At 38.1% G+C, this 12,618-nt stretch overlaps 1 protein-coding gene and 2 pseudogenes across 1 annotated transcript in view; 2 read left to right on the top strand and 1 right to left on the bottom strand.

Moving 5' to 3' along the window:
- LOC126942223 (zinc finger protein 724) overlaps positions 1-12,618 on the top strand; it is a 715,842-nt gene that overhangs the window by 465,932 nt on the left and 237,292 nt on the right. The gene's annotated exons all lie outside the window — the stretch shown is intronic.
- Positions 1-12,618, bottom strand: part of LOC126942290 (putative zinc finger protein 730) — a 33,084-nt pseudogene that overhangs the window by 14,659 nt on the left and 5,807 nt on the right.
- On the top strand, positions 7,964-9,180 carry LOC126942341 (sorting nexin-6-like; annotated as a pseudogene).

The following is a 12,618-nucleotide window of genomic DNA, read 5'->3' as shown; positions in this document are numbered from 1 at the left end:
TCAAAACTATAGTAATAAAACAGCATGGAATGTGTAGAAAATTAGCAATAAATAAATAACAAATGAAACAGAAACCACTACTCTCACATATTTCAGCCATAATGCAAAAAGAGAACTTAAAAAATAGTTTAATTAGCTGGGTGTCATGGTGCATGCCTGTAATCCCAGCTACTCAGGAGCCTGAGGCAGGAGAATCACATGAATCTGGGAGGCAGAGGTTGCAGTGAGCCGAGATCGCACCATTGCGCTCCGGCCCTGGCGATAGTGTGAGACTCCGTCTCAAAAATAAATAAATAAATAAAATAAAAATAGTTTGACATAAAGTTTCTCAAAATTATGCAAATATCTGTGTATTTCCAGAAACAATGGAAAAGCAGTCAGATTGTGTAGTCTATTATATGTCATGAAATGGACTTTGGCTCTCACTGTAAACTTCAAGTAAGATTACCAAAGGGAAAGAAGAATTTTTAGAGATTTAATAAAGATAAAGCAAAAGATGCTTCTATGTGAGAGGAAAAAAAAATTTTTTTAAAGCAATATAAAAAGAAACAGAAACAATTTCCTTAGTAAAACAGCTTCCCAAATTATTTTTAAAACTGTTTTTTTTTTAACTATAGATCTCTTATCAGTCTTGTCTATTGTATTTACTCTCACCTACCTGGGGGTTTGGCTACCATATCATGTGTCTTCACATTCCAAGGCTCTTTTTCTTGCTCCAGACAGGGGATCAGGTCTCGCTTTGAGACAGCAATACCTGTTTTATGAAAAATAACATGAATTTTGCTCATATTCTCCAATTACCAACTTAGTAATGCTCTCAGTAAAGATAATGTAATGGAATATTCTAGTAAATTAACCCCAAAATAATAATTTATAACAAATTTCTAAATATATTGGGCACAGTGGCTTATGCCTTTAATCCCAGCACTTTGGGAGGCTGAGGCAGGCAGATCAGAGCGAGGTCAGGAGTTCGAGACCAGCCTGTCCAACATAGTGAAACTCTGTCTCTACTAAAAATACAAAAAAATGAGCCAAGTGTGGTGGCACATGCCTGTAGTCCCAGCTACTCAGGAGGCCAAGGCAGGAGAATCACTTGAATCCAGGGGGCAGAGGTTGCAGTGAGCTGAGACTGTGCCATTGTGCTTCAGCCTGGATGACAGAGACTCTGTCTCCAAAAAAATTAAAAAATTAAAAAAATAAAGAAAAATTGCTAAATATTTAAAAATATTTTAATTTTATAGGTTCTTAATTTAACTACCTTGTACTAATTCAAAAATTGGTGGTGGTAATGAAATTTTAAGATGTGGGCAATAATAAGTTGCAACTAAATTTCTAAAATTAACCCTAATCTAGAGTGAAGGAAACAAATCAGCTCAGGAAAGTGGAAAGTAAAGGTCAAAATAAAACATTTTGAAATTCTATTCTACATAGACAAATCCTGAAGATAAAAAAAAAAAAAAAAAAAAAAAAAAAAAAAACACCCGGGATCTGAAAGCATAACATTTTTACAAAAATAAATGAAACTTATAAGGTATATTAGCAATTGTGTATTAAGGTTATCCTCACCCAGGAAGACCAGGTTTCTGTAGTTATCTAACATCACATGTCTATATAAATTCCACTGTTCAGTGTCTAGACATTGCCACTCCTCCAGAGAAAATTCTATGGCCACATCTCTAAATGTCAACGCTCCCTGAAACACAGAAACACACACACATATTTACCAAGTGGCCATGGGCAGAATTTTAAATTTGACTCAAGGTGAAATAAGAGTAAAGATAACTAGGTCTTACTTATAGGGGTGACTGAAATTATCTAATAACTTTCAACACAGAAATATTCTCTCATGTATACTCTAACTCTGAGAAAAGAGAGTGGCATAAGATCCAAAATATCAGTGTATATATGATACTTTTCCAGATGATGAAGTAGGACATGAACAGTAACATGTACATTTTTGAGTGCTATATTTACATCATACAGAAAGAGTTGTGTAAACTTTTCAGATGGAAAATTCATACTGAGTTAGAAGGTACTGCACAAATGTTAATGTGTACAATAAACTGAAGATCTTGTAAATGCAGTCTGTGACAGAAGGTCTGGAATAAAGCCTGAGTTTCTGGATCTTGGTGCGGTAGCTCATGCCTGTAATCCCAGCACTTTGGGAGGCTGAGGCAGGCGGATCACCTGAGGTCGGGAGTTCGGGACCAGCCTGACCAACATGGAGAAACCCCGTCTCTACTAAAAACACCAAATTAGCCAGGCATGGTGGCACATACCTGTAATTCCAGGTACTTGGGAAGGCTGAGGCAGGCGAATCGCTTGAATCTGGGAAGCAGAGGTTGTGGTGAGCCAAGATTGTGCCCTTGTACTACAGCCTGGGCAACAAGAGCAAAACTCCGTCTGAAAAACAAACAAACAAACAAAAAAACCAAGATCAACGGTGATGCCAATATTTATGGCCTAAGAAGGCTATTTTGTCAAATTGGAGTAATTGGAAGAGTCTGTGGTCTTTTTTTTCCAGTTTTTCTGGCCTGTAACAAAGATTAGAGCTTTCATTTTCCAAAGGCAGATAAAGACAAAGAAAACATGAGAAAGAAGGGCAGCTGCCAGATTAAATGTGATGCTTTCTGCACATCAGCTGCATAAAGAAACTTACTAATGAAGAGAGAAATAATTAACTCCATATTGAAGAAATCTGTCAGAGAGCTTCATTAATCAACTGAGTTATTAATATCAACTGGACTAAGACAATTTTTATGATGTGTAGATGCACACAGGACACAGCATCACTGTTGTAATATTGGCCCTCCAAAAGTAAATTATAGCCTGAATTTAACTATAAAGAAACATCAGTTTTATGCAAAGTTCAAAATACAGATGTCTCCCATGTTCTATAATTGTGAATAGTTAATAGTTATTTTAAATAGTCTTTCTTTAGCACCCTGGAGAACAAGTATCTCCTAATAATTTTTTTCAGAACTTACTGGGTAACAAATGTCATCCTGTTTAAATAAGCATTTTCTTAATCCTTTTCTACACAGAGCTGATGGAGAACAGAGACAGAAGCTCAACATTACATGGTCTTTATTTTTATGAAGAATCCCAGCTTTTCCCCAATAGGAATCTTGAGCATCCACACTGTCCCATGTTCAACAGCCACAAAGGGAACATTTTTAATGATGCAGATTATAAATTCAAGGTGAGAATACTGCATGGCATATAAGAAACCATGAAGTACAGAATGTAGAGAAGGCTCTGGTACATAGGAAAGAAATATTTTTCAGAGATCCTTGACAATTATAAGAATTTTAAAATGTAGTTACAACAAACTCATTTAAGAGGAAAAGTACAAGTAGAGAATTAAAGTTTTGCAAGTACTAAAGGCATGGCATTCTAGCAGGCAGAATGGACACAACTCTTACTCCAAGGCATGTTTAGCTGAAAAAAAATCCATTTTTTTTTTTTTTTTTTTTTTTTTTTGAGACGGAGTCTCGCTCTGTCACCCAGGCTGGAGTGCAGTGGCCGGATCTCAGCTCACTGCAAGCTCCGCCTCCCGGGTTTACGCCATTCTCCTGCCTCAGCCTCCCGAGTAGCTGGGACTACAAGCGCCCGCTACCTCGCCCGGCTAGTTTTTTTTTGTATTTTTTAGTAGAGACGGGGTTTCACCGTGTTAGCCAGGATGGTCTCGATCTCCTGACCTCGTGATCCGCCCGTCTCGGCCTCCCAAAGTGCTGGGATTACAGGCTTGAGCCACCAAAAAATCCATTTTTTATCTTCTCCTCTTTCTCTGGAATTTCTTCTCAGATGAGATTTTGAAAAAAATTACATCTGCATCTGGAGAATATGCCTTGAAAGATGTAAGCACCACATCTTTACCTGCTACCACCACACTCATAGGCAGGACCAATACAGAAAAATTCTACCCATTTCTGTCCTTTATAACAGAAGAGATTCAGGAACAAGCTGCTCCACAGATGTAAAAATATAAGTTTCTCCTTTCCTGTCCTCAGGTGTCCTCCCCTGCCACAGACACCAGAAATTTCTGCTACAGTAATAAAAATGTGGGCCACACTGCCCGGTTCCTAAGAAACCCAAACGGAACAGGTTCTGGGATCACCCGTTAATGCAAAGGTGAGAATTAATTATCATAAATGTATCTTGAACCCTCATATTTGATTCTGGCCTCAACTTAGAGTCACATGATTCTAATTAGAAGCCTGGGCTTATAACCATTTAAGCATTGCCTCTCCAACTTTAACAAGATTACAAATCACTTGGTAATTTTGGCCCTATTCTATGAAATGTGATTCTGCAGGTTTTGAAAGGGTACATGAATGGGTGTTATAAACAAGTTTCCTATCAATGCTGATGTTTCTCCACCTGGGGTCATTATTAGCATTAGTTAGAGCAAGTAGGCACAGCACCAAGTTCCTTACACTCAGCACTCTTGTGACAACACAAATACTTTTGGTATAAATAAGGACAACCAATCTCCACCTTAAAGTATTATAATCTTTGCTGGCTTTTTTTAAGTTTACAGAAGAAACAAAGCAACAATGTTTTTTGTTGGTTTTTTTGTTTTTGAATTTAGAAAGCAACAATGTTTAAGTCTGCGTTTAGAAAACAACATGTACACATATAGTAATGCAATGTTTATTATTCAAGTACTACATGCTCAATAAGATGCTGCAGGGCACTGTGATAGCACATTACAGAATTTAATCTTAATAACACCCTGTGTATTGATACTAAGTGTTCAATAATCCCCAGTATTTAGAAAAATGACCCAGATTTTTTTTCTGTTTCTCTGTCATTGACCATTTTTTAAAATGTGTAGAATAAAAGCTAAACCTAAACAGATGAGAGGAATAGAGAAATGAAGAGTTTAATATAACTTACAGGAAATTTTATTGTGTTTATATTTACTTCTTGTGGCTTGGGGAGCAACTACTAGCTCTGCAGGAATGGAAAACAAGTTGCTAAATAAAATGTCTCTGCAAGCACTGGTTTTAATAATTTTAAAAAGACTCTAAAATCCATGCTTTATATTTCTCATGTATTGCTTTTCTGTTTCAGAAAATTGTGAGCACCAGCTCTAAAAGTGGAACAGGATTCATCACCCAAAACTGATGTTTTCTAATCAGTTCTGTGAGGGGAGACTCCAGGGTAGGGCCAGACCTAAATAAGACCTTCAAAAGGAGTGAATCTGAACAGGACTGGGACAGGGAGTGGACCCTAGCTAGAATTTGGTTCTCTATGCCAATGTGGGTATTTCCAGTTTTGTTTTTCCTAAGCTTACCTAAGATAAATTTGTATCTCAGAGTTTGTGTAATTTAAACCTTTTATAGCCACTTTCCTGTCAATTTCATATCATATACTAATAAGCCATTTAAACAAATATTTAAGGTTTCCTAGGATAATTTTATTAAAAGATGAATATGTGTTTTTAGTAAGGTAAAAGAAATACAAATAATAATAACAACTCTTCTGTTCAGAAATAGTCTTTCAGGTAAAAACACCAAAAGTCACAACAATATAAAGAACATGGCCAAAATAAAGCCCAAGTTTTTTGCACACATTTATTTACCTACTATATGATGCATAATTCAACCTTTTATTCAGTTGCTAGTTTTATTAGTCTGTTCTCATACTGTTGATAAAGACATACTGGAGACTGGGAAGAGAAAGAGATTTAATGAACTTACAGTTCTATGTGGCTGGGGAGGCCTCACAATCATGGCAAAAGGCAAGGAGAAGCAAGTCACATTTTACATGGACAGCGGGAGGCAAAGAGAGAGCTTGTGCAGGAAAACTCCCATTTTTACAACCATCATATATTCTGAAATTCATTCACTATCACGAGAACAGTGCAGGGAAGACCCAGTCCCATAATTGAATCATCTCCCACCATGTTTTCACCATGACTTGTGAGAATGACAATTCAAGATGAGATTTGGGTGGGACACAGCCAAACCATGTCATTCCACCCCGGCCCCTCCCAAATCTAATGTCTTTGCATTGCAAAACCAATCATACCTTCCCAACAGTACCCCAAAGTCTTAACTCATTTCAGCATCGACTCAAAAGTCCACAGTTCAATATCTTATCTGAAACAAGGTATGTCCCTTCTGCCTATGAGCCTGTAAAATTAAAAGCAAGTTAGTTACTTCCCTGATATAATGAGGGTACAAGCATTGGGTAAATACAGTCATTCCATAGGGGAGAAATTGGCCAAAACAAAGGGGCTACTGGCCCCATGCAATCCAAAATCAAGCAAGACCGTCAAATCTTAAAGCTCCAAAATGATCTCCTCTGACTTGATGTTCTGCATTGAGTCATGCTGATGCAAAAGGTGGGTTCCCATCGTCTTGAGCAGCTTCACCCCTGTGGCTCTGCAGGGTACAGACTCTCTCCTGGCTGCCTTCATGAGCTTGTCTATGGCTTCTCCAGGCACATGGTGCAAGATGTCAGTGGATCTACCATTCTGGAATCTGGAGGACAATGGCCCTCTTCTCAAAGCTCCACAAGGCAGTGCCCCAGTAAGGACTCTGTGTGGGGGCTCCAACCCCACATTTTTTCTGTACTGTCCTAGCAGATGTTCATTCATGAGGGCTTCACCCCTGCAGCAACCTTCTGCCTGGACATCCATTCCATATATCTCTGAAATCTAGGTGGAGGATGCCAAACCTCAATTCTTGACTTCCATGAACCCGCAGTCTCAACACCATATAAAAGATGCCAAGGCTTGGGGCTTCCACTCTCTGAAGCAACAGCCTGAGCTCTACCTTGGCCCCTTTTAGCCATGACTGAAGTGGCTGGAATACAGGGTACCAAGTCCCTAGGCTTCACAGAGCAGGGAAGCCCTGGACCTGACCCATAAAGCCATCTTTTTCTTTTAGGCCTCTGGGCCTGTGATGGAGGGGCCTGTGGAGAAGATCTCTGTCATGACCTGGAGACATTTTTCCCACAGCTAGCTAATATTTCTCCTCCAAAAAATGAGCTTTTCTATTCTATTGCATTGTCAGGCTGCAAATTTTCCAAACTTTAATGCTCTGTTTCCATTTTGAAACTGAATGCCTTTAAGAGAACCCAAGTAATCTCTTGAATGTTTTGCTGCTTATAAATTTAATTTTTCTTTTTAAATGTTGCTGTCAATAAGTTTATTTTCTTCATCTGAAAAAGCCTCATTAAAAATTGTTTGGTTTAGTTCTCAGAAGCCCACTCATAAGCTCTGAGGAAGCTTGCCTTCTTTTGAGTTACTTGACCTTTCTTCTGAGCAACGGACATTTTGGGACGGTTCCACTTCTTTTTAACTTTTTTCCTGGGCTTCTTCTCATAGACTGGATTCTCTCACATAGCAGCAAGAGTTTTCTTATCTATCTCCTTCATGTCTGGAGTTATGCTTTTGTTTATGTATTGCAAGAACAATTTCCTGTAAGCATCTTCATCTTCCTTCACTAAGTAGTGCATGTAATCTGCAACATCTGGCCTATGATGTGCATCTGGTGTACTACTGCATTAAATCCCTTGCTTTCAGAATCATAACTAGGGAATTGTTTGGTACTGTGAAGGATAAACAAGCCTCCATCTACTGCTCTCTTCAGGAACAAAAACTTTATTGCCAGTGGTAGTTCTGGGAAGGCCTACATCCAAATAGTAGGTAAAGGCACTTGGCTGACCATCAGTGCTTTCCACATTGTATTCATTGCCAGTCATCTCCACTTGGCCTTCACAGATCTTGTCCATGTAATAGGTCACAGATCTTGACCTATTGAGGAGTCTGTAGGCCAGCAGCAGGCCAGTACAATACGCTGCAGTGTAATTGGTTAGGCCAACCTTCACATCACATTTTGGGAGTTTACATGCATATGCTGTGCATACTATCATGTCCTATTCTATATGGATGTACGTAATCTGACAATATCTCTGTTTGTTACACAAACTATCATCCTGGGGAGCAGCCATGGTGGAAGACCTGGATGATGGCCCTGACTTCCTCTCGGGAAGAGAACTGTGGACTTAAAGCAATAAATGTAGATCTTCAAAGTGATCCTCCTCTGCAGGTGGACATCTCTGATGCTCTTAGTGAGTGGGATAAAGTAAAATTCACTGTTCACACAAAAAGTTTATTGCCAAATTTTAAACAAAATGAGTTTTCTGTTGTTCAGCAACACAAGCAATTTATCTGGCGTCACGATTCCTTTGTTATAAATGAAGACTATGCAGGTTACATCATTTCACCAGCACCACCAAGACCTGATTTTGATGCTTCAAGGGAAAAAGTACAGAAGCTTGCAGAAGAAGGGTCAATGACAAAGGAAGAATTCACAAAGATGAAACAGGAACTGGAAGCTGAATATTTGGGAATATTCAAGAAGACAGTTGCGATCCATGAAGTGTTCCTATATCATGTGACAGCACATCCTATTTTGAGAAAATATTTAAATTTCCATGTCTTCTTGCAATATAATCAAGATTTTAGTGTGCGAGGACAAATAAAAAGAGAAACTTGAAGATTTCTTTAAAAACATGGTTAAATCAGCAGATGGAGTAATTGTTTCAGGAGTAAAGGATGTAGATAATTTCTTTGAACATGAACGAACATTTCTTTTAGAATATCATAATTGAGTTAAGGATGCATCTGTTAACTCTGGTAGAATGACGATCCCACAAAAGTGCTGTAGATGATTACAATAGAATTGGTTCTTCATTATATGCTTTAGGAACTTAGGATTCTACAGATATATGAAAGTTTTTTCTCAAAGTTTCAGAAATGTTTGATGAAACAAGAAAAATAGAAGCGTGAGTGTCCGCTGATGAGGCCCTCGAACTTTCTGACCCTTAAAAATATTACTTAAGAGACACTCAAGCTGCTAAGGATCCCTGTATTGAAGGTCTAGGTCACTAGTGGATTATGAAAATGCTAATAAAGCACTGGATAAAGCAAGAGCAAAAAATAAAGATGTTCTGCTGGCTAAAACTTTCTAACAATTATGTAGTCAGAAATTTGAAAAAAAAAATCTCAGTCTGCAAAACAAGAACTTATAGATTTTAAGACAAGAAGCGTGGCTGCATTCAGAAAAAATTACTGGAACTGGCAGAGTTAGAACTGAATCATGCAAAAGGTAACTACAGTTGCTGCCAAACTGCCTGGCAGTGCTAAACAGAGACACATAAGCCACATTCTGCCTTCCTGTTGAAAAGGGCTGCCCTCCTTCAGATTTTATTTTTGTCTTCTTAATGATGTTAAGCATTTATGCTCCCTGGGAACAAATAAAAAACAGCTGACAAAATGGACCTACTCTTTTTCTGAGAAAAATGGAGCAACGCCATGTACAGACGATGCCAGTCTGTGTGCTGTAATGCCAAACTGTGTTCCCCAAGACAGTGGTCCATTATTGTGCACTCATCATACTCAGAAGTCCAAATTTTATTCTTCTTTAAAGTAGCCTCTATAACTGCATTTATTTTATAAATAGTATTCCTTATGGATGCCAATCTTATTTACCTTTAAATAATTTCTGAAGTTTAACCTTTTCAGAATGCATTGTTCAAACAAGATAAAGATTTCCTTTATTGAATTTTTTAAAATTTTGTTTTAAAGAAGCATTATATACCACCTTAGTTCATTCATGTATTCTCAAATGTTTCAAAGATGGCTAGGTAATTGTGAGAGGGTTCTCAGTTACCCTAGGTTGACTGCCCAATGATAAACCAGGCAGAAGAGACAGGCTGATTCTAAATAAAAAATGGAACTGCTCTCGTGGAGCTCCAGAACCTGGATCACCTGTCCTGATTCTAGCTCTTGAGTAACAGGAAGGACAAGAATACTCTACTCAAGTCTTGCATTTTACTGGTAGGTGTAGCTGTGGTTATGGCTCTGGATACTTTCTGGCATTGATCTTTCACTCCTAAGATGCTTCTTTACATTTACAGATTTGGCCATCAGATTCTATTTACTCTCGGAACCTCTCACAGAATGTAGAACATGTAGCAGGTCACCGAACTAGATATGAAGAGCTCAAAAAGCCACACTCTCAAAGGGAGGCTTCAAGATGTCTGTGTTGACATTTCACAATGCAGAAAATGCCTCCAGTTAGTTTTCTGTACATTTTCAATCCAAAGTCTTGGCCTGTCTTGTAAATCCCAGGCAGAGGACAGAACTTATGTGCAGATTCTGGGTGGGATTAACCTCACTCTGCATTTTTGGGTGTTACAGCAAGTAAAGTACAATTGAAAGAGAGGTCCCCTCACAGAAGCTGCTCTTCTAGATAATAGTTTACAGAAATGGAAAAACAGATGACATAACATGAATATAAGTAGACAGTTTATTTGGACCAAGCTTGAGGATTTTAACCTGGGAACAAAGATTCTAGTTGTCTGAAATCTATACAGGTACAAGTGAATTTGTGGCTGGGGTGATGGCTTACACCTGTAATCCCAGCACTTTGGGAGGCTGAAGCAGGTGGATCACTTGAGGTCACAAGTTCATAACCAGCCTGGTCAATGTGGTGAAATTCTGGTAATTCTAGACAGTGTTTGTGAAATAATAAAATAAAAACTTTCTCTAGCCCCAGAGAAACTCCACAATGATAGAACAGACAGTATACTGTTTTATTACAAAATTAAACCAGAATAGGACATGCATCACAGTGAATCTGCTTAAGAGATTGGAAAGACAGAGAGAGAATCACCATAACTAGTCCAAAAGTAGAAGAATTTACAGCACGATGTCATGTATCCTAAATTCACTGGTAATTAGGGAGGCCATCCATGTATGCTAATTGGTTATGCAATAACAAAATAAACTTTTACATTTTCACAACAGGAGGTAATTTTGAAACTTGAAGCCAGGACCCTGCTGATAAGATAGGCTCTCACTCTCCTACTGAAATTGTTGAATAGGGTGTTATGGTTTTGGCTATATGCATTTTAAAGCAATGGCTCTTTACTCCCTGAGGACTGGGTTTGAGCACACTGCTTGCGTTCTCCTGATGGCCAGGGTCCTCTCTTTACGCCTACCAACTTCCACTGAGACACAGTCCATAACACACAGCTCAAAGCTGCTAGCTCACATCTTACATGAACCCCAATGCCACAGCAGCATTCTAGTGTCACATCAGAGAGTGAAGCTTGGGCTGCAGGGAGAAGAGCCTGCAAGGCTCCTTCACAATTTACTCTCAGAAGAACTGCACCTTCACAGTAATGGGAATGGGAGCAGTATTTCAGCCTCAGTTTCTATTTATAATGGTGACATAAAAAAAAAAAATACTGCTAGATTTCCAGCATGAATCCAGATAGAGATAACTCCAAGAATTCTCCGTGTGACAACCCATCTCATTCATAGAGACCATGGGATACTAACAGGGCTTCTGAAACAGACACCCAAAGCACTGGAGAGAAAAACAGCTCTCAATCTGAGCAAGATTATATTGAAAGAAAAAATAAGTTAAAGGCATCTTCAAGAAAAAACTCAGATTAGATGTAAGACTAACAAACTTGGTCAGAAGATAGTCCCCCAAAAGGAATTTTTCACAAAACACTCAGAATGCACAGCTACTCTCAGCATGTCAGCATGAGAAACATGAGCATTATGAAAAAAAAGGCATGCTCTCAGCAGGATTTTACAAGGGTTCTTTTTCATGTCTTCTGCCCTCCCATCTCCTAACCAGTGAATTGGGGATCTATACTGGAATACATCTGACAATTTTCACCAGCACTTTTTCATGAAAAACTGGAATCTGACTTTGTTATACAGTGGAATATATTTGAGCTTGCAACATAGCTAACTGAAGAGTTATTATGGTTTTGGGTCGTCACATCACCCATCATGTTTATTTGTCCTGTAATAGCAGCATTCGAATTTAGTGAAATGAAAGACACAAACCATGTTTACCTATAATTATCCCTATTGGATAAATTAATAAGCATGTCAAACTAATATCTACTATAACAATTTTGTAGTGAATTTTCTTTGGATATTAGCTATAAATATCTAAGTATAATAATTTTAAAGTACTTGTCATAATGTATGTAGAACTTTAAAAATATCAATAACCATAATTCAGTTAAAACACTTTATAGTTCAAGAGTATAAATAACAATATTAAAATGACTAATTAAGGGATTTATTCAAATATTGTGGCCTTCTATTCATACTATTGTACAAAATGTTATCTAATTTATGTGAATGCAAGTTGTCTACAAACACTATACCTAACTATACTAATTGTACTGAAGTAACAGAAACCAAGGTACACCTACAGACTCCACTATTTAGTGAATAAACTGAACTGTTCTTGCCTTTGCAGTGTAAGTATTTCAGTCTGTAAATACGAGATAATTACCTTGGATAATCAGTTTTCTGTCAACAAAATTTACTGAGTATCCTTTTAATTCTTTATCATTCTGTGTTGCAAAATTTAATCTTATCTTTGTGCTCAACTTTTGTGTGCTCTTAAAGTAAGCTTTAAACAGCCAGGTGTGGTGGCTCATGCTTGTAATCCCAGCACTTTGGGAGGCCAAGGCGGGTGGATCACCTAAGGTCAGCAGTTTGGGACTAACCTGGCCAGCATGGCAAAACCCCATCTCCACTAAAAATACAAAAAAGTAGTC

The sequence above is a fragment of the Macaca thibetana genome, chromosome 19 (genome assembly GCF_024542745.1).
Source record: "Macaca thibetana thibetana isolate TM-01 chromosome 19, ASM2454274v1, whole genome shotgun sequence".
Lineage (NCBI taxonomy): Eukaryota > Metazoa > Chordata > Mammalia > Primates > Cercopithecidae > Macaca > Macaca thibetana.
The sequence above is the reverse complement of the archived record's forward strand: the minus strand, read 5'-3'. Positions and strand labels throughout refer to the sequence as shown.